This window comes from Pan troglodytes, chromosome 23, assembly GCF_028858775.2.
Source record: "Pan troglodytes isolate AG18354 chromosome 23, NHGRI_mPanTro3-v2.0_pri, whole genome shotgun sequence".
NCBI lineage: Eukaryota > Metazoa > Chordata > Mammalia > Primates > Hominidae > Pan > Pan troglodytes.
The window spans coordinates 42,132,621-42,152,328 of record NC_086016.1 but is presented as its reverse complement, the minus strand read 5'-3'; the positions used below and the strand labels follow the sequence as shown (position 1 = coordinate 42,152,328).

Sequence of the window (19,708 nt, the reverse complement as noted above, 5' to 3'; positions counted from 1 at the left end):
GATAAATAGGCTATGGTGTTTTCAGAAAATAGAATACTATATTGCATGAAAATGAATGAACTACAGCTACACACCTCAATCTGGGTGAGTTACAAAAAGGTAATCAAGTGAAGGAAGCAAGTCACAAAAGAATGCATATGTAGTATGATTCTATAAATATCAAGTCCAAATATATATATATATTTTAGAGCAAACTGAAGCAGTATATATATATATATATATATATATATATATTTTTTTTTTTTTTTTGAGATAGAGTCTTGCTCTGTTGCCCAGGCTGGAGTGCAGTGGCGCGATCTCGGCTCACTGCAAGCTCTGCCTCCCGGGTTCACACCATTCTCCTGCCTCAGCTTCCCCAGCAGCTGGGACTACAGGCACCCGCCACTACGCTCAGCTAATTTTTTTGTATTTTTAGTAGAGATGGGGTTTCACCGTGTCAGCCGGGATAGTCTCGATCTCCTGATCTCGTGATCCACCTGCCTCGGCCTCCCAAAGTGCTGGGATTACAGGCGTGAGCCACCACGCCCAGCCAGAAAATATGTATTTTTAACCATATGTATGTATATATAGGCATACATACGTATATACATGCTTTTATTTTATTATTTATTTATTTATTTATTTTTGAGATGGAGTCTCGCCCTGTCACCCAGGTTGGAGTGCAATGACGTGATCTTGGCTCACTGCAACCTCCACCTCCCAGGTTCAAATGATTCTCCTGCCTCAGCCTCCCGAGTAGCTGGAATTACAGGCGCCTGCCACCACGCCCAGCTAATTTTTGTATTTTTTTAGTAGAGACAGTGTTTCACCATGTTGGCCAGGATGGTCTCGATCTCCTGACCTCGTGATCCACCCGTCTTGGCCTCCCAAAGTGCTGGGATTACAGCAGTGAGCCAATGCGCCCAGCCCATGCTTTTATATTTAAAGATATAAAGAAAAGGCTGAGGGCTATGGCATGACCCTGTAAGTCCCAGCTACTTCGGGGCGCGGAGGCAGGAGAATCAATTGAGCCTAGGAGTTCAAGACTGTAGCGCTCTATGATCACACCTGTGAATAGCCACTGCACTCCAGTCGGCAACACAGCGAGACCCTAAGTCTTAAAAAAAAATAAAGCCAATAATTTCTTAATATTAATATTAATTAATATAATTTCATAGATGGAATTATTCCCTTTCTTTAATAATTATAATTTAAATTACTAATTTTATTTAAAAATTAAAATTTATATTAAATACATATACATTATTTAAAAAGTCAAATAACATTAATACTACCGGCTGACAAACAAAAACAGTACTTTCCACCCCTGCCCCACCCTCACAACATAAGCCTCCATCCTCCCTTCCTCACAATGTAAGTTACCGTTTTTGTTCAACTCAATATTCAGTGCTAACAGTGCTATTATGTAGTAAATATATACAGCTGAATCATATGGAATGCTATAATTAAATTTCCTTTCTTGTATAATTTTGGTTTCCCTGGAACTAATAATTACCACTTCCTCTTCTTATTGTTTTTTTTTTTCTAGCTTAGTATTTGTTATGTATTTTTCATTAATTCATCCTCAAACTCTCCAACAGAACTGTAAATCTCCTCTTAATCAGTTCAAACACTTCAGGTAATCTATCAGTTTCACTCCGCCTTGGAGACACCCTCAGGGGTTTCTCCTGCTCCGAACTGGATTGATTGCTTTCTAGGCCACTGAATCGCTGACATCTCGCTAGGGATGTCTCCTACTCTTCATCTCTGGAATGCCCTCCTCTTTCTCCTACGCTGGAGCATCTGTTTCCCAGATCCTCTGTCTCTTTTACAGTTTACTCACCGATTCAGGTGGAGTATATATTCCAGTGATTTCCTGATAAAAGGTATATAGAAGGTGAATTTTTTTGAGACCTTGAATGACTGAAATGTCCTTGTTTTATCCACACATATAACTGACACATAAAAATGTTTTATTTATTTTTATTTTTTTTGAGATGGAGTCTCGTTCTGTTGCCCAGGCTGGAGAGAAGTGGTGTGATCTTGGCTCATTGCAGCCTCCCCTCCTGGGTTCAAGCAGTTCTCCTGTCTCAGCCTCCCGAGTAGTTGGGACTACAGATGTGTGCCACTACACCTGGCTAATTTTTTGTATTTTTAGTACAGACAGGGGGTCACCATGTTGGCCAGGCTGGTCTCGAACTCCTGACCTCAGGTGACCCATCTGCCTCAGCCTCCCAAAGTGCTGGGATTATAGGTGTGAGCCACCACACCCGGCCATAAAAACATTTTTTTTACCCACATATTTAATTAAATATAAAAGTTAAAGCCAGGCATGGTGGCTCACACCTGTAATCCCAGCAGTTTGGGAGGCTGAGGCAGGCGGATCACAAGGTCCGGAGATCAAAGTCATCCTGGCCAACATGGTGAAACCCCATCTCTACTAAAAATACAAAAATTAGCCGGGTGTGGCCGGGTGTGATGGCTCATGCCTGTAATCCCAGCATTTTGGGAGGCCAAGGCGGGTGGATCACAAGGTCAGGAGATCGAGACCATCCTGGCTAACATGGTGAAACCCCGTCTCTACTAAAAATACAAAAAAAATTAGCCGGGTGTGGTGGTGGGCACCTGTAGTCCAAGCTACGCAGGAGGCTGAGGCAGGAGAATGGCATGAACCCGGGAGGCGGAGCTTGCAGTGAGCCGAGATCGTGCCACTGCACTCCAGTCTGGCAACAGAGCAAGACTCCATCACAAAAACAAAAACAAACAAACAAAAACGTTGAAGTCAGTAAACTTTTCCATCCAAAATTTTGAGGGTGATGCTCCGTTCTCTTCTAGCTCCCATAGCTGCTACACAGAAGCTCAGTATCATTCTAAGTCCTAATGTATTGCATGTGTCTTCTCTAGAAACATTTAGGTCCTTATTTTTATAGTGGTAAGAAAGAAAGAAAAACAAAACCAAAAACAAAAAACCCTTTTAGGAGCTTTCATTTATCCTTAGTTTTTAAAAATGCAAACCACTAAGCAAGGTTCTTTTTTTATTTATTGAACTGGTGCTAGGTAAGTACTTATAATCTAGAATCTCTTGTTTTTCAGGTTTGGGACATTTTCTCTACTTATTTGACAGTTTCCTCCCTTCCAACTTCTGTTCTCTCCTTCTGGAATTCCTGTTATTCAGTGTTGAATCTCTCAGATTAACTGATTTGCTTTCTTTCTTCTTTCCTTTCTTTCTTTCTTCTTTCTTTTCTTTCTCTTTCTTCATTTTTGTGTCTAAATGAATCTCTGAGATTGATTTTCTTCTTTCTTTCTTTCTCCATTTTTGTGTCTTTGATTTTTTTATTTTAATTTCTGGGAGGTTCTCTCAACTTTATTTTCTAAAACTTTTAACATATGTACAATTTCTGCTATTTTAATTGAATTTTTAAGAGCTCTTCCTCGTTCTTTGAATATTCCTTTTTCCAGTCTCCTGTTCTTGTTCCATTATAACAGTATCTTCTCTCATCTCTGAGGATATTCTAGAGTTTTTGTTTTAGTTTTTTTTTTTCTTTTTTTTTTTTTTTTGAGATGCAGTCTCACTGTCGCCCAGGCTGAAGTGTAGTAGCATGATCTCAGCTCATTGCAACCTCTGCTTCTCCGTTTCAAGAGATTCTCCCTGCTTCAGCTTCCCGAGTAGCTGGGATTACAGGCGTGCATTTTTAGTAGAGATGGGGTTTCGCCATGTTGGCCAGGCTGGTCTCAAACTCCTGACCTCAAGTGATCTGCCCGCCTCAGCCTCCCAAAGAGCTGGGATTACAGGTGTGAGCCACGGTGCCTGGCCTATTTATTTTTGAGACAGAGTCTCACTCTGTTGCCCAAGCTGGAGTGCAGTGGCGTGATCTCGGCTCACTGCAACTTCCACCTCTCTGGTTCAAGCGATTCTCATGCCTCAGCCTCCTGAGTAGCTGGGATTACAGGCGTGAGCCACCACACCCAGCCTGTTTTAGTTTTCTTCTGCTCCCTACATTGTCTCTGTTTCCTCCAAGTTCCTCTTTTGTCTTTGGTCACCATCTTTCATTCATAGATTTTTATCAAATGTCTGATCATCCTTGTCTATCCACTGATATTTAAGAGCAAGACCCTAAAGAGCTTGATTTTGGGTGTATGTGTGTGTAGGAGGGGAGGGGTAAGGGAGAGTTTCCTTATCCAGGGGTTAGCTTTCTGGAGGGTGATCAGGAAGGGACCTGCCCATTTAATTAGGACCTTCAGATGCCTACAGCTATACATCCTCATCTATTTCCCCCTCCTTGGGCTATTTAATTACCCCAAAAAGACATCCTTCAATCCTCAACCTGACAGATATAAGTCAGGCTTTCAGTGTTCTGGGAATGAATTTGGGAAGAGCTAGTAAAGTCTCATATGTCAGCATGTAGCCTTTTATGTAAGTTCTGTTTTTAATTAGGTACCTCACACCCACCCTCAGCTTTTCCTGAGGTTCAGCCTTTCCAGTCTTCTGCCAGGTGGGCAAGGGTAGCGGTCTGTGGATATGAGGAAAGCGTATCTGGGGCCTTGCTTCTCATTGCCTCTTCAACCCATCTTGCTGTTTTTAGTGTTACTCCAAAAGCTTCCCAGCTTCCTAAACTTTGTCGGGCATCTCTTATCCTCTTCATCTCTTCTTCTATTCACTTTGTTTTCTGGTGGATTTATGCTTGCTGAAATCATTTCGTAAAAATATATATTTTTTTGAGATGGAGTCTCGCTCTGTCACCCAGGCTGGGGTGCAGTGGCACGATCTTGGCTCACTGCAAGCTCTGCCTTCCGGGTTCACGCCATTCTCCTGCCTCAGCCTCCCAAGTAGCTGGGACTACAGGCACCCACCACCACGCCCGGCTAATTTTTTGTATTTTTTAGTAGAGACGGGGTTTCACCGTGTTAGCCAGGATGGCCTTGATCTCCTGACCTCGTGATCTGCCCGCCTTGGCCTCCCAAAGTAAAAATAATTTTAGTGGCACTTTAGAAGGGAGCAGCAGACATTAATAACCTGCCTTAGTTTACCATGTCAAGACTTACTCTTAAAACCTTTTTTGACTCTACTTTTTCCACCCCACCGAAACTATTTTCAATTTTTTGTTGGCTTTCATTTTAAAAAAAATTATTTTATACCAGGTGCAGTAGCTCATGCCTGTAATTCCAACACTTTGGGAGGCCAAGGCAGGAGGATGGCTTAAGCCTAAGATTTCAAGGCTGCAGTGAGCTATGATGGCACCACTGTACTTCAGCCTGGGTGACAAAGTGAGACCCTGTCTCTTAAAAAAAAAAGTACAATTTTTTAGTTTTGACACATACATACACATGAAATCATCACCACAAGCAAGACAATGAACATACCACCCTAAAAGTTTCATCATGCCCCTCTTTAATCTTTTTTTTTTTTTTTTTTTTGGGCGGGGGAGGGAGACGGAGTCTCGCTCTGTTGCCAGGCTGTAGTGCAATGGCGCGATCTCGGCTCACTGCAACCTCCGCCTCCTGGGTTCAAGAGATTCTCCTGCCTCAGCCTCCTGAGTAGCTGGGATTACAGGTGTGTGCCACCACGCCTGGCGAATTTTTTTTGTATTTTTAGTAGAGACGAGGTTTCACCATATTGGCCAGGCTGGTCTCAAACTCCTGACCTCGTGATTCGCCCGCCTTGGCCTCCTGAAGTGCTGGGATTACAAGTGTGAGCCACCGCGCCCAGTCATCCCTCTTTAAGCTTCCTCTCCTGTGTCCCTGCCTAGGCAACCACTGATGAACTTTCTATCACTATAGATGCAGCTGCATTTTCTGGAGCTTCCATAAGTGGAATCAAACAGTATGTACTCTTTTTCTGTCTGGCTTCTTTTACTCAGCATAATCATTCTGAAATTCATCCATGTGGTTTCAAGTGTCAGTAGTTCATTTTCCTTTCACAGCTGAGTAGTATTCCATTGTTCAGAATGTATCACAATTTGATGGGTGTTTGAGTTGTTTCGATTTTTGCTACTGCAAATAAAGCTGCTATGAACACTCACATATGTATTCTTTTTTATTGAGTAAATACCTAGGAGGGTGTATTAGTTTGCTAGGGCTGCTGTAATGAAGTATTTCAAATCTGGTGGCTTAACAAACAAATTTTTTGTCTCACTGTTCTAGCCGCTAGAAGTCCAAAATCAAGGTATTGGCAGGGTTGGTTCCCTCTGAGAGCTGTGAGGGAAGGATCTGTTCCAGTCTGCTCTCCTTGGCTTACAGATGGCTGTCTTCAGTTTCACATGGTATTTTTCCTATTTGTGTGTTTCTATGTCCAAAGTTCCCCCCTTTTAATATGAATACCAGTCATACTGGATTAGGGCCTATCCTAATAATCCCATTTTAACTTAATTACCTCTGTCAAAGTCCTATCCCCAAGTAAGACGACATTCTAAGGTTCTGGGAGTTCGTATTTCAATATATGAATTTGGGGGGTAGGGGGAGCAGACATAATTCAACTCATAACAGAGTAGAACAGTTGGATCACATGGTAGTTACATGTTTTAACTTTTTAAGAAGCTGTTTTCTGGCCCGGCGCGGTGGCCCACACCTGTAATCTCAGCACTTTGTGGGGGGCAAGGCGGGCGGATCACAAGGTCAAGAGATTGAGATCATCCTGGCCAACACGGTGAAACTCCGTCTCTACTAAAAATACAAAAATTAGCTGGGCGTGGTGGCAGGCGCCTGTAATCCCAGCTACTCAGGAGGCTGAGGCAGGAGAATTGCTTGAACCCGGGAGGCGGAGGTTGCAGTGAGCCGAGATTGTGCCACTGCACTACAGCCTGGCAACAGAGCAAGACTCTGTCTCAGAAAAAAAAAAAAAAAAAAGAAACTGTTTTCCAACGTGGTTGTAGCCATTTTACCTTCCTTCCAGCAGCGTATGAGAATTCTACTTGTCCCATGTCTCATCAATAGCAGTACTTTGTGTGGACTTTTTAATTTTAGCCAATTCTAATCATGGTTTTAACTGCACTCATGTTGAACATCTTTATATGAGCTCCTTTGCTATCTGTTCTCTGGTAGTGTCTTCAAGTCTTTTGGCCATTTTAAAAATCGTTTTATTGAGATATAACCTATATGCCATAAAGTTCACCTGTTTAAAGTACACAATTCAGTGGCTTTTATTGTATTTACAGAATTGTGCAACCACTACCACAATCCAATCTTAGAACTTTTTCATCATTCCAAAAGAAACTACTTACATAACAGCAGTCACTCTCCATTTTGCCTCCCTTTCATCCTCCTTCTGAGGCCCAGACAACCACGAATCTACCTTCTATCTCTACAGATTTGCCTCTTTTGACTTCTCATATATAATTGGAGTGACATAATATGTGGTGTTTTGTGTCTGTCTTTGCTGTGGTCTGAATGTGTCCCCCAAAATTTGTGTTGAAAACCTAATCCCCAGTGCAATAGTGTTGGGAGGTGGGGCCTTCTGGAAGGTGTTTAGGTCATAAAAGTTCTGCCTGCATAAATTCACGCTGTTATAAAAGGGCTTGTCAGGGACACACTGTCGCTTTTTGCCCTTCCACCTTTTGCCACGTGGGGACGCAGTATTCCTCCCTCTTAGAAGCAGGGATTGGGGCCTCCCCTGACAACAGATCTACTGGTGCCTTGATCTTGTTATTCGCGGCCTCTAGAACTATCAGAAAATAAATTTCTGTTCTTTATAAAGTACCTAGTCTGTGGTATTTCATTATAGCAGCATAAACAAACTGAGATACTGTGGAACCATCAACCATCCATCTCCACAATTCTTCCATCTTTTCCATCTGAAACTCTGTACCCCTTAAACAGTAACTCCCCAGTCCCTGCTCCCCCAAGTCCCTAACAAGCACCATTCCACTTTCTGTCTCTATGACTCTGACTCCTCCAGGTACCTTATATAAGTAGAATCATACGGTATTTGTCTTTTTGTCACTAGTTTCTTTCACTTAGCATATGTCTTCAATATTCATCTATGTTGTAGCATGTGTCAGAGTTTCCTTCCCTTTGTAAGGCTAAATAATATTCCATTGTATGTATATACCACATTTTGTTTATCCATTCACCCTTCCATGGACACTTGGATCACTTCCACCTTTTCGCTATTGTGAATACCTCTAAGTAATATTTAATACAGTAGCCATCTCCACCCTTTTGAAAATCTCTGCCTTGTACTGGACCATCTTCTGTCATTTCTTTTCCTCTCTCTCACCCAATCTTAGAGGCTTTGGATTTATTCCTTTGACTTAGAAATGTTTCTTGTTCGGGCACGGTGGCTTATGCCTGTAATCCCAGCCCTTTGGGTGGCCGAGGCAGGCGGATTATGTGAGGTCAGGAGTTCAAGGCCAGCCTAGCCAACAGGGCGAAACCCTGTCTCTACTACAAACACACACAAAAAATTAGCCAGGCATGGTGGCGGGCGCCTGTAATCCCAGTTATTCGGGAGGCTGAGGTAGGAGAACTGCTAGGGGGAGGAGGTTGCAGTAAGCTGAGATTGCGCCACTGCACTCCAGCCTGGGTGACAGAGCAAGACTCCATCTCAAAAAAAAAAAAAAAAAAAAATTAGCCGGGTGTGGTGGCACATGCCTGTAATCCCAGCTACTTGGGAGGCTGATGTAGGACAATGCTTGAATTCGGGAGGCAGAGGTTGCAGTGAGCCAAAATCATGCCATTGGTCTCCAGCCTGGGCAACAAGAGAGAAACTCCGTCTCAAAAAAACGACAGCATTTCTCACATATTATTACATGAAAGCTTCCTTCACATCATTCAGTCATCAGCTCTAGGGCCATCTCTTTGATCCAGGGTGATCTTCCCCTACCAGCCCAGCTGAAATACTTCCAGTCACTCCCCAGCATCACACATATCACTACCTGAAAGGCTTATTTGTTCATGTGTCTTATTGTCTGTCTCCCCAGCCACGAATGCAAACTTCTTGAGGCAGAGACTTTGAATGTCTTATTCACCAGAAGCCTGGCACAACAAAGTTGTTTGACCAGGATGTGCCGACTTTCCCTTTCTCCTACTACTCCCTAAGCATTTATTTCCCTAGGTTCTGCCCTTGGACCTCTTTCTTCTCATTCTGCCACAGCCATTTCATCTAATCTCACAGTTTCCAGTATTAAATTTGAGTGATCCCAACTCTGTTTCCATCCCTAACCTATCACGTTTCCAGCCCCACAGTTTCATCAGGCTGACGTTGCCATGCAGATTATATGCCAGTATTTCTAACTCTGTGCTCCATACAGACTGCATCCTATTCACTCCCAAACCCGCTTTTTTTTTTGAGACAGAGTCCCGCTCTGTCACTAGGCTGGAGCATAGTGATGTGATCTTGGCTCACTGCAACCTCTGCCTCCTGGGTTCAAGCAATTCTCCTGCCTCAGCCTCCCAAGTAGCTGGGACTACAGGAGGGCGCCACCACACCCAGCTAATTTTTGTATTTTTAGTAGAGACGGGGTTTCACCGTGTTGGCCAGGATGGTCTCAATCTCTTGACCTTGTGATCCGCCTGCCTTAGCCTCCCAAAGTGCTGGGATTACAGGCGTGAACCACCATGCCCAGCCGATTTATCGTTTTCTCTTTCCTCAACATCGAATAAATTGCTAAATCCTACCCATTTTATAAATATCTCCAACCACACCCTCTACTGCAGGTACTACAGTTAAAAAGAAAATGTATATATTTTTTGAAAGCTGAGAAGTCAGCTGATATAGTGGATAAAAGAATCAATATTTAACATGGTCTCAACAGACTAAGGAGATGGGTGGAAGCTCCTAAATTTTTTTTTAATTGAAGTATAATTCACAAGCAGAAAAATACACACACTTTAAGTGCAGGCTCAATGAATTTTATTTTTATCTCATTTTCTCTCTACTTTTGAGACAGGGTCTCACTCTGTCACCCAGGCTGCAGTGCAACGGCACAATTATGACTCACTGAAGCCTTGACGTCCCGGATTCAAGTGATTCTCCCACCTTAGCCTCCCGAATAGCTGGGACCACAGGCCTGTGCCAGCACACCCAGCTAATTAAAAAAAATTTTTTTTTTTTTTTTTTTGTGGAGCTAGATAGGGTCTCTCTGCCCAGGCTGGTCTGAAATTCCTGGGCTGAAGTGATCCTCCAGTCTTGGCCTCCCAAAGTGCTGGGATTACAGGCATGAGCTACTGAGCCTAGCCTTAATGATTAATTTTAGATATGGTTGTACCTTCAAGCAACATATAGATTGAGACAGAAAATTTCCATCTCCCCAGAAAACTTCTACATGCCCCTTCCCTTGAAGATCGCCCTATTACTATAAATGGGATTGACATGTTCGAAAGCTTAATATCACTGGGATCTGACAGTATGTACCACTTTTATATCTACCTTTTTTCACTCGGTATAATGTTTCTGAGATTTATCCATGTTGTTACACTGATCAAGAGTTCATTTTTTTTTTTTTTTTTTTGAGACGGAGTCTTGCTCTGTCGCCCAGGCTGGAGTACAGTGGCACAATCTCGGCTCACTGCAAGTTCTGCCTCCTCGATTCACGCCATTCTCCTGCCTCAGCCTACCAAGTAGCTGGGACTACAGGTGCCCGCCACCACGCCCGGCTAATTTTTGGTATTTTTAGTAGAGACAGGGTTTCACCACGTTAGCCAGGATGGTCTCGATCTCCTGACCTCGTGATCCGCGCGCCTCGGCCTCCCAAAGTGCTGGGATTTCAGGCGTAAGCCATTGCGCCCAGCCAAGAGTTCAATTTTTAAACTTAGTAGTGTTCCACTGCACAGACAAACTATAATTTGTTTATTCATTAGATAGACAGCTGGCTATTTCCAGTTTGGAGCTGCTATAAATAAAACTGCCATGAGCATTTTCATATAATGTGTTTTTGCAAATCTATGCAGTCATTTCTATGGAGTATACACCTAAGAGAATGTCTGCCTTATAGGGTGGAAGTTCGTTTAACATTATTTAGAAGCTTATGAAACAGTTCTTTAAGTGGCTGTACCATTTTACACTCCTTCCAACAATGTCTAAAAGTTCTAGTTGCTCCACATTCTTGCCAACACCTGGTATTATTAGTCTTTTGAACTGTAGTCATTTTGGTGAGTGTATAATGGCATTACATTACAGTTTTAATTTGTATTTCGCTCATGAATAATGTTGAACATCTGTGTTTTCATAACCATTTGGATGCCTTATTTTGTGAAATGCCTAGTCTTTTGTACATTTTTGAGTTGTTTGACCTTTTCTAACTGATTTTTGGTAATTCTTTACATACTCTGGACATGAGACTTTTATTAGAAAGATGTATTGCAGACTTTTATTAGAAAGATGTATTGCAGGCCAGGCGCAGTGGCTCACGCCTGTAATCCCAACACTTTGGGTGGCCAAGGCGGGCGGATCACGAGATCAGGAGATCGAGACCATCCTGGCTAACACGGTGAAACCCTGTCTCTACTAAAAATACAAAAAATTAGCTGGGCGTGGTGGTGGGCGCCTGTAGTCCCAGCTACTCAGAGGCTGAGGCAGTGAGGCAGGAGAATGAAATGAACCCGGGAGGTGGAGCTTGCAGTGAGCCGAGATGGGGCCACTGCACTTCAGCCTGGGTGACAGAGCGAGACTCTATCCCCCCCACAAAAAAAAATGTATTGCATTTTTTTCCCCCAATCTATAGTTTTCCATATTCTTATTTGATTTTTTTTAGAGTCAAGGTCTTGTTCTGTCACCCAGGCTGGAGTGCAGTGGCGTGATCATAGCTCATTGCAGCCTCAACCTCCAGGGCTTAAGTGATCCTTCCACCTTAGCCTCCTGGGTAGCTAGGACTACAGGAGTGCATCACCACACCCAACTAATTTTTAAAAATATTTTTGTAGAGTCGGGGTCTTGCCATGTTGCCCAGGCTGGTTTCAAACTCCTGGCCTCAAGTGATTCTCCCGCCCTGGCCTCCCAAAATGCTGGGATTATAGGCATGAGCCACTGTGCCCAGCCTTTTTCCACATTCTTAATGGTGTCAGTTGTTTAGCAGAAGTTTACAATGTTTCATGAAATTCAACTGACCAACTGTTGTCTTTTACAGTTAGTGCTTTTTGCATGTTACCAAGAAATGTTCATACCCTCCCCAAGGTTATGAATGCAGACATCTCTTGTGCGGCCATCCAAAGGCTTCAACGTTCACAGTTAGCTCTGTGATCCACCTCAAATTAAGTTTTATATATAGTATGTGACATAGAGGTCATGGTTCATACATTTCCATGTGGTTATCCAGTTCCTCCAGCACCTTTTCCTCACTGAATTACATTAGTCTTTGGATAATTTTTTTCTAATCGTGAAGTCTTATACTTTAGGTTCAAAAGAATCAATTACACAACTATAGGATGGGCAAGACCAGTATAATAGCAGTGTATGGACAATGTGGTTGACTTCTGAAAAAAAGAAACACTTCTTGCTTATTTTAACTGATAACATATTTTAATATCCTTTGAAGCTTATTTTGACCATGTGATTAAACTCTAGTCAAAGAGATGTAAGCAGGATGTAAAGTCCAGCTTCCACAAAGTCTTCCTAAGGAAATGGCAAGTTCTCTCCTTTCTGCTACACGGAACACAGTAAGAATTGTTCTTGTTATTTTTTAGTTTAGCCATTCTAGTGGATGTGAAATGCTATTTCACTGTGGTTTTGATTTGCACTTTGCATGCTTTTTAAAGCAAAGATGCCTAAGCCCTACCCTGGGCTTCCTGAAACAGAATCTCAAGAGTTAGAATCTAGTGGCTGCGCACGGTGGCTCATGCCTGTAATCCCAGTGCTGTGGGAAACCAAGGTATGAAGATCACTTGAGGCCAGGAGTTCGAGACCAGCCTGGGCAACATAGTGGAGACTCCTCTCTTAAAAAAAAAAAAATTAGCTAGGCGTGGTGGCACTTGCCTGTAGTACTAGCTACTCAGGAGGCTGAGGTGGGCGGATCCTTTGAGCCTAGGAGTTCAAGGCTCAGTGAGCTATAATCACACCACTGCACTCCAGCCTGGGTGACAGAGTTAGACTTCTGCTTCAAAAACAAAAACAAGAAGCCCAGGCGCAGTGGCTCACACCTGTAATCCCAGCACTTTGGGAGGCCAAGGTGGGTGGATCATGAGGTCAGGAGATCAAGACCATCCTGGCTAACACGGTACTAAAAATACAAAAAATTAGCCAGGCGTGGTGGTGGGTGCCTGCAGTCTCAGCTACTCGGGAGGCTGAGGCAGGAGAATGGCGTGAACCTGGGAGGCAGAGCTTGCAGTGAGCAGAGATCGCGCCACTGCACTCCAACCTGGGCAACAGAGCAAGACACTGACTCAAGAAAAACAAAAACAAAAACAAAAACAAAAAGAAGAAAAAAACAGCTGGGACCTGGGATCTCTATTTTCTTTACAAGCACCCCAGGTGATTCCTATGCAACAGCAGGCAGACTACAGCTGAACTAAGGGGCAGTCAGTCAGAGGGAGAACCAGTGAATTTTTAAAATTCTCTTTAAGAGGTAAGGCACTTACAGACTACAGAGTAGGATTACAGCTGAGGAAGGAGGAAAGGGATTGGCTTGGGAAAGGGTTACACAGAGGCCCTCAACCATTAACTATATCCTTATTTTATTTCTTTAAAAAAGAGAGAAATTTGATCCCAGCACTTTGGGAGGCCAAAGTGGGAGAATCACTTGAGGTCAGGAGTTCGAGACCAGCCTGGGGGCAGCATGGTCTCTACTAAAAATACAAAAATCAGCTGGGCATGGTGGTGCGTGCCTGTAGTCCCAACTACTCGGGAAGCTAAGGTGGGAGCATCGCCTGAACCCGGGAGGTGGAGGTTGCAGTGAGTTGAGATTGTGCCACTGCATTCCAGCCTGGGCAACAGTGAGGCCATCTCAAAAAAAAAAAAAAGGACAGAATTTGAGTTCACCACCCATGGAAAGAAGTTAACTCCACTTTGCTCAATAAATTCATTAATTAAAAAAAAAGGAGAGAGAGAGAAATTTGAAGCAAATATGACAAAGCAAATATGTTAAATCTTGTTGATGGTTAAGTGGATGTATCTGTTATTTTATTCTCTGTACTTTGCTACATCTTAAAATTTTTTCCTCATGACAAAATCTTACCATGAGAAGGAAAACTACAAGAATAAAGAATATAAAAATATAATTATTGGCTGGGCGCAGTGGCTCATGCCGGTAATCCCAGCCTTTTGGGAGGCTGAGGCAGGCAGATTGCTTGAGGTCAGGAGTTTGAGATCAGCCTGGCCAATATGGTGAAACCCCATCTCTACTAAAAATACAAAAATTAGCCAGGCATGGTGGCATGCACCTGTAGTCCCAGCTTCTTGGGAGTTTGAGGCAGGAAAATTGCTTGAACCTGGGAGACAGAGGTTGCAGTGAGCAAAGACTGTATCATGACTCCAGCCTGGGCAACAGAGCAACACCCCACCTCAAAAAAAAAAAGGAATAAGATAGAAAAAAAATTACCATCTATTCAACAACCACTCTCTCAAATATATGAAGACTGCTCTTAATATCTTTCTTAGAAATCTGTGTAAGTGGTCAAGGACTGGTATGGTCACTTTCCAATTACCAGGGACTTGAGACTTCTATTTTGTTCTTCCATCTTCAATATGTTTCTTCCACTTTGTGTTTTAAGATGGTTGCTCCAGTCCCAACCTTCATGTCTGTGTTCCATGTAGCAGAAAGGAGAGAAGAACCTGTCACTTACTTAGGAAGACTTTGTGGAAGCTGCACTTTACATCCTGCTTACATCTCTTTGACTAGAATTTAATCACATGGTCAAAATTATTAAAATATGTTATCAGTTAAAATTTGTGGTTCTATAGCTAAGCAAGAAGTGGTTTTTTTTTTGTTTCAGAAGTCAATCACATTGTCCGGACACTGCTAGTATACTGGTTTTGCCCATCCTATAGTTGTATAATTGATTCTTTTGAACTTAAAGCATAAGACTTCACAATTGGAAACAAATTATCAGAAGACTAATGTAATTCAGTGAGGAAAAGGTGCTGGAGGAACTGGATAACCACATGGAAATGTATGAACCATGACCTCTATGTCACGTACTATATACAAAACTTAATTTGAGGCGGATCACAGACCTAACTGTGGGGGCTAAAACGTTAAAGCTTTTGGATTACAATAACAAGTATTGGTGATGATGCGGACAAACTGGAACCCTCGTGCATTTCTGGTGAGAATATAAAATGGTGTAGTCACTTGAAAAACAGTTTGGCAGTTCCTCAAAAAGTTAAACCATATGACCCAGCAGTTCCACTCCTAGGTATATAACTAAGAGAAATGAAAATATATTCCACACAAAAACTTGTACACAAATGTTCAAAGCAGCATTATAATGTTCATTTCATAATATTATTAATGTTCATAGCAGTCAAAAGGTGGGAATCATCCAAATATTCATCAACTGTTGAGTATATAAATAAAATGCAGGCCAGGCACAGTGGCTCGCGCCTGTAATCCCAGCACTTTGGGAGGCCAATGCAGGAGGATCACCTGAGGTCAGGAGTTCGAGACCAGCCTGGCCAACATGGTGAAACCCCATCTCTACTAAAAATGCAAAAATTAGCCGGGCATGGCAGCATGCGCCTGTAATCCCAGCTACTCAGGAGGGTGAGGCAGGAGAATCACTGGAACCCAGGAGGCAGATGCTGCAGTTAGCCAGGATAGCACCACTGCACTCCATCCAGCCTGGGCCATAGAGCAAGACTCCATCTCAAAAAAAAAAAAAAAAAAAATGTGTACACCCATGCAATAGGGTATTATTCAGCCATTCAAAGGATTGAGGCACTGATAATGTGCTATAACATGGATAGCCTTGAAAACGTGATGCTAACTGAAAGAAGTCTCACATCACACAGAAGGAAAACATACTATATGATTCTATTTATATGGAATGTTCAGAATAGGTGATTCTGTAGAGATGGTAAGATTAGTGGTTGCCTGTGCCTGGGAGGAAAGGGAATAGAGAGTGACTGCTAATGGATACAGTTTCTTTTTGGAGTAATGACAATGTTCTTAAATTAGATGGCAGTGATGGTGGTACAACTCTGTGAATACACTGAAAACCATTGAGCTGTATACTATAAATGGGTAAGTTTTATGGGATGTAAAGTATACCTTAATAAAGCTGCTGAAAAGGAAAAGGAAAGAACATCCAAGTTAATTCTTTTCTTTCCTTAATTTACCTTTATTTTTACTTTTTTTTAGTACTTTGAATTGCTGTTTGGGGTTTTGTTTTGTTTTGGTACTTTGAGAAAGTGAATTCTTATCCATGCTCAGGTTGGACACAGTCTGAAATATTTCCTACAGTTCTATACTTGAGCCTTTTCTCATCTGCCAGCCCCATCTATTCCTATATGCTGAGAACTCCTAATACGTATCTTGATGTCCTCTCTCTCTACTGAGCTCTAAAATGCCTACTAATTTAGTTTTACCTGGGCTGCCTGCAGGTGCCTCAGTATTTCAAAATCCACACCCAGTTAAAAATAACAATAACAGGCCAGGCGTGGTGGCTCATGCCTGTAATCCCAGCACTTTGGGAGGCTAAGGCAGGCGGATCACCTGAGGTCAGGAATTCGAGACCAGTCTGGCCAACATAGCGAAACCCCATCTCTACTAAAAATACAAAAATTAGCTGGGCATGGTGGTGTGTGCCTGTAATCCCAGCTACTCAAGAGGCTGAGGCAGGAGAATCTCCTGAGCCTGGGAGGCAGAGGTTGCAGTGAACTGAGATCATACCACTACACAATAGTCTGAGCAACAGAGCGAGACTCCGTCTCAAAAAAATAATGATAACAGTAACAATAGCTACATCCAATACCTTGCTCTATCTCCTATTTCACATGGCATCATTTAACCCACTCTTTGCAGATTTGTGCTCTCCTCCCATCCTTCCTGTATGCTTCTCCTGTCAGTCCCCTCCTCTGCAGACCACTGTTACTGCCTTATTTCAAAAGCCTTCCTCAGTCTTCTTGAGGGGACTCCTAACTCTCCTAACTGGTCTCCGTGTCTCCATTTTACAGCCTGTTGGTAATCATTTCTCCACACTCCTGCCAGGTCATTCTTTTTTTTTTTTTTTTGAGATACAGTCTAGCTTTGTTGTCCAGGCTGGAGTGTGGTGGTGTGATCTCGGCTCACTGCAACCTCTGCCTCCCAATTCAAGCGATTTTCCTGCCTCAGCCTCCCAAGTAGCTAGGATTACAGGCGCCTGCCACCATGCCCGGCTAATTTTTGTATTTTTAGTAGAGATGCGGTTTCACCATGTTGGCCAGGCTGGTCTGGAACTCCTGACCTCAAGTAATCCACCCGCCTCGGCCTCCCAAAGTGCTGGGATTACAGGTGTGGGCCACCAGGCCCGGCAGGTCCATCTTTCTAAAATATGCATCAGATCATCAGGTTTCTCCCCTGCTTAACATCCTTCAATAGTTCCCTATTGCCTGCAGGGGTTCTGCTTCTAACTCCATCTCCACGGTCTCACAGACATCTCTCAATGCTCTAACCATCTCTTCTCCGGAGAAATGTGTGGCTCTGAATACGCACAAAGCACCCTCTCCCTTCTTAGGGATTCTTCTATACCCAGGTGACTTTTCCAGTAAGTTTATCTGACATAGGGAAACAGTTGATTACTCTGCCGTGTAACTTGTCCAGGATGGAGTATTGAACTACTATGGCCTCTGGAGTCAGACAGGCCTGGAGTTCAACCCAAATGATGTTGCTTACCAGCTATGTAAACAAATGGGGAAAGCACTTGCGCTGCATGTTTGCTTTTCCAATCTGCTCTTAGAATACCAAAATCCATGAAATCTTGTTACCACTTTTGCTAAAGCAGATCCAGCCTAAGGTAGAGATATCCTAAGCTCTGGAAAGCAAAAGACTTTATTAAACAATGTGTAAATCTTTTTTCTCTGCATCACCTACCAAAACACAAACAAAACAAATTGCCAAGTTCCTAAAATACTTCTGTGTAACACTTTTCTTGACTAAATGAGCACTTAATATTAAGAACAGATCTTGCAGTTCTTTGTCAATGAAACCAATTAAAACAGATCATTCAAATACTACTGTGTATTTTATGTCTAAGTTACCCTATTTAACTATCTTTAATGTTAAGCAAATCAACAGATGACTTTATTCTCTGTAGACAAAGACTACGTTTACTTGCTGCCTTTGATAATGATAAAGAATGTTATATTAATAGCTAAAATGTTAGCTTCCTGATTCAGTAAATATTTATTTGCAGTAATTAGTAGAAACACGTGGGTACTTAAATATATAGCTATAAATTTGAAACCCTAGAGCTTACTTTTATTGTTTTATTATAAATATTTAAATATACAGGCCAGGCATGGTGGCTCATGCCTGTAATCTCAACACTTTGGGAGGCTAAGGTGGGAGGATCTCTTGAGCCCAGGAGTTCAACACCAGCCTAGGCAACATAGTGAGACCATGTCTCTACAAAAAGAGTTAAAAAAAAAAAAAAATTTAGCTCGGTGTGGTGGCATGCATCTATGGTCCCAGCTACACGGGAGGCTGAGGCAGGAGGATCCCTTGGAGCCCAAGAGGTTCAGGCTGCAATGAGCTGTGTTCAGGCTACTATACTCCAGCCTAGGTGACAGGGTAACACTCTGCCTCAAAAAAAAAAAAAAGTATATATATATATACACACACACACACACAAGATAAACATACACAAAGGTACAGAGAATATGATCACAGACACCCAACGGCTCAGCTCTATAACAAATTTTACTATATCTGTTTTAGATTTCACTTAAAAAATGAACATTTCAAGTCTAGAGCTACAGAATCTCTACAACTAGTAAGCTAACATCAACTCATTTAGAATATCGACCTAAGTTACATTACATTTAAAGTGAGAAATGGCTACAGAGTTTAAGCATTCTAATCTATCTTTGTTAAGAACCATAAAGAAAGATTACATCAGGTCTGGAGACCGTGCCAGAAATGCCAGTCCTCGCCTCCCAATTCATTTGACCTTCCATGGGATCTACTTCCTCACCTACGGTTCTTGCTCTAACTCCTGAGAACTCAGGACCCAATGGAAATCAGTCCACAGGCTGAAGTAGGCCTATTAAATCCTCTTTTCTTTTAGAGAAGCTGAATGTAAAGATACAGATATTCTAGTCTACCTACCCTCTCTACATCAACACCAGTTATCCTAACACAGCAAATCATAAAGTAAAATGTACATCTCATTTCCCTGCTTTAAACGTCTGCTGCTTTGGTTGGCTGCAGTGGCTCACATCTGTAATCTCAGCACTTTGGGAGGCCGAGGCAGGAGGATCACTTGAGTCAGAAGTTTGAGACCAGCCTGGCCAACATAGTGAGACCCAGTCTCTACAAAAAAAATAAGAAAAACTAGCCAGGCATGGTGGCACACCTGTAGTCTCAGCTATTCCGGAGGCTGAGGTGGGAAGATCACTTGAGCCCATTAAATTCAAGGTTTCAGCAAGCCATCATCACATCACTGCTCTACAGCTTGGGCAACAGAGCAAGAACATGTTTCTATTAAACAAAAAAAAATTTGCTACTTCAAGGTGTCAATAAGGTTGCTAAAATAAAAATAAAATAAAATAAATTTGTTTAATCTGTTGTCTATTCTTGAAACTCTTCAGCCTAAGATAATCTGGGCTCTGCCATGCCCCCGTTTCCCTGGCACCCAACACTCTAGTCGCTGTGTGGTGGATGAA

The 19,708-nt window shown here is 42.5% G+C and overlaps 1 protein-coding gene across 9 annotated transcripts in view; it reads right to left on the bottom strand.

Moving 5' to 3' along the window:
• The window catches only part of TNRC6B (trinucleotide repeat containing adaptor 6B), a 278,141-nt gene that overhangs the window by 167,949 nt on the left and 90,484 nt on the right, over nucleotides 1–19,708 (bottom strand). The gene's annotated exons all lie outside the window — the stretch shown is intronic.